Source organism: Pinus tabuliformis, chromosome 7 (assembly GCF_031772625.1).
Source record: "Pinus tabuliformis cultivar Carrire ecotype Pingquan chromosome 7, CPIR1, whole genome shotgun sequence".
Taxonomy (NCBI): domain Eukaryota; kingdom Viridiplantae; phylum Streptophyta; class Pinopsida; order Pinales; family Pinaceae; genus Pinus; species Pinus tabuliformis.
Window position 1 is genome coordinate 453,520,337 of NC_142293.1, and position 3,355 is coordinate 453,523,691.

The window sequence follows — 3,355 nt, forward strand, 5'->3', positions numbered from 1 at the left end:
GTATACATTAGACGTCAAAGTCTCATTGTTCAGTTTAATTTTGAGGAACCTTGAGAAAATGTTCTAATCATCTGTGGAACTTCCTGTGGACCGAATAATTTCTAGAGGCTCCCTAGAAGGTGAAGTTGTAGGAGGAGTTGTTGAAACACTAGTTGTTGGTGGAGTTGTTGAAACACTATCTCTTGCTGATGTAGACACTTCTGAATCTCCGAGATAAATTATTACTAGTCGATTTTCTTCTATTGATGTTTCCAAGCCAAACTTTGGCTTCTTCTATTGTAGAATGAATCCTTTCAGAATCTCCTCAGTAGATGAAGTCTCCTCTCTCAACATTTTTTGTTGCTTGCTCTAAGCAAGTGGAGTCTGTTCACTAGCGGTGGATACCACTTGTTCATCTGCCTCTTGAAGTGTCCCATCAACCCACTGCTCCTGATTTGTGAACTTTTATATTTCTGGTCTTGGAGTATGATTATAAGGAGTCATTTTTAATTCAACTCTCAAGGCAGAATAATACCAAAATGGTCATAAGACTAGCTAAAGCTAGGCTGGAAATTCACTTTCCTATACAATGCATCTACCTTAACACTAGGTGATCTGGTGTTGCAAATGAATGATCCAATCTTTGCCTTGATTTTAAATTGAGATTTTTTTTTACTTGACACAAAGTGCAGTTCATCCATGTTGATCATCTACCTAATATATTCTAGAGAAAAAATTCTCATAGGAACATGCTTGGACAGCTTATATGGTGCAAGCTCATAACCATATACCCTTATCTCTGTATAGTTCTGTTATAAATACCAGTCGCCAGTTTTAGTTTTCTCACTTAAATGTAAAATCCTCTTTATTTCATCTCCAATCCTTGGCTTTGTTTGAGTGCTGAGAACACGTGCCACTAGATGTATGAATGTATCTACAAAATCTGAAAATGAAGTGCTTGTAGAAGTTGTCCTAACTATTTCGGTCCAATGAATCACTAATTGATTCACTCCTTATTCATCCTGTTTACTGAGCTTCATGGGCAAAAGATTTCCCATCTGAAAAAGAAACATGTGGACAATTACAGAGTTGTAATTGAACACTCCGTGTACAATAAGATTCATGAATTGTTCATGTATATTATCAGCCAAGAATTCACTGTAATTATACATGAATTCTGGTTGCTGATCTTTGTTGAAGATGGAAAGGAATTCAAGGATGGTTTCATCAACATAGTGGTCATATGAATATCCTAACAAGCATGAAAGAAGAGAAATACAATGCATAGAGGATTCAGAGAACATGGATGATGGGTAGGGTGGATTCCTTTTTGGTAATTCTGCATCCCTAGGTAAAAAGATTTCAAAGATTTGCGCTCTTTGTGGAAATGTTAGCTTATGGTACATATCCATAAGTGTTGTTGGCGGAAAATGACTAAGAGAGTCTAATTGAGGAATTATGAGCATCTAGTTGATGTTTTCAGTAGAGATGGTGATTAGAATGTCTCCATTCTGAGCCACCACTGCTATTTTTACAGGGTCATATTTGGCTTGGCACCAAGTAATTAGCTCAAGGAAATCATTAGTTATTGGGAAGTTGAAGAAAGGAAACAGTGATTGCCAGAATCTAATTGGGTCTTTTTGATCAAGATATTTTTGTTTAATCCATAAGTGCAGTTCATGGAAGTCAAACTCACACTTGGCATCTGCAATATTGAAAAGAGAGTCAATGAGAGGAACATGGTCAAGATCGAGTGGGGTGACGGTACCAGTGCTTTCTTCTGTATTGTTTTTTTTAGCTTTCCCCTTTGGGGCAATGCTGATAGATAGAAGAATGATGTGCTTGACTGAATGGATTGGTCAAATGGTAAGAATTTTTGTGAATGAAACTCTTTCACCTGCAATTAACAGTAAAAGGTTAGACCAAAGTGACAAAGAGACGAGTTTAGGTTTATTTATAATATGCACGGTTGGGCTAACAGTTTATTTTATGACCATACCGGCTTTAATGTTTAGGAGTGGAGTTGGAATGGATAAATAGAAATGGGTATGATAGCAAGGCAATGAGCATGTGAGGTGGCAATGAATATGATGACTTGGCAATGACATGTGAGGTGGAGGCATTGTATTGGACAAGGGATAATGGTCAAAGCACAGGATGGAGGACTGTTGGCGGAAGAAAACCATGGCGGATTTCAGAGGGGGTGGAAAATGGTTTGTGGTTTTGAGCGGTTGGGTGGGGGCGGGTGTAGAGCTATGAGATAGTGACACGTAAGGTTGGGGTGTCTTCCATTAAAACTTCTTTTCGGACCCTCCCCACTCTAGCCCCTGTGTTAATGAGAAATAGTTGAGGAGGGTGCGAAGTCTCTCCCCGCTGTTGATCTGGGCGGGGAGTAAATCCACCTTCAGATGATGTGTGCTGTTTATTTTGAGCCGACAAGACTTTTTGTCGACTAACAACTTTGGCCTAAACAATATATATGCACCATATAATATAATGTTTAATATCAAAAGATTATAACAAGGATTAATACCGTTTTAAGGGAAATTAATCATTAATTAATAAAAAAGATTAACATTTCTAATGTGACGTATTTAAACGAGCAACCTTTGTGCATTTATTTTATTGGAAACCAAAGCTTTTATTTTCTTTTTTTTCCCAAACATTTTTTGTTTTCTTTTGCCTTCTTTCTTTAAGACAACTAGCTCCTAACATTTTATTGATATGGATAAGTATAAAATATACAATTGTCCTCACAATTTTTAAAATTTTTCTTTCTTTTTCATCCATATCCTAACTTAATATTTTAAATTTATTTTTGACAAATATATTAATTTATCAAAACCAATTAATGTTACGACCACCTTAAATCTGATTCATTTGTAATATATGTAAGTGGCCTTTGATATCTCATAACATCTTGTAGTTGAGGCTACCATTGAGAGAACATCGGTTCTTGCCACATAAATTAGCTTCATGTTTTTCATATTATCACCATCTTTCGGATGATGAGAAAATGTTATGTTTTGACTTAATATGATTATTTCATATCAGCTGTAGCTGTGCTTGTGTTGTATTGTATAATGAAAATGATGATTTGATTCTCGCCCAAGTTTTAGTGGTACTTATTTTGTGCTATGTGTGGATTGACTTTAATATGCAGATTCCATGATGGGTACTTCGAATTGTTGTCCATGTTTTCCACAATCTCGTTCTCATATAAATGTTACATATGTGAGAAATTATCCTTCAACAAATCAGATGTGGAAGTCAAATCTCCAGTTTCGGCAAGCAAATCACAACTTGACATAGGCATAAAAAAACAAAAATTTAACCCATGGAAAAATATAGTAAAAATAAAGTGGTTGTTGTAAAA

At 35.9% G+C, this 3,355-nt stretch overlaps 1 pseudogene; it reads left to right on the forward strand.

The window, feature by feature from the left end:
• The first annotated feature begins 3,064 nt into the window (after positions 1-3,064).
• On the forward strand, positions 3,065-3,146 carry LOC149247920 (small nucleolar RNA U31b; annotated as a pseudogene).
• Positions 3,147-3,355: the final 209 nt, after the last annotated feature.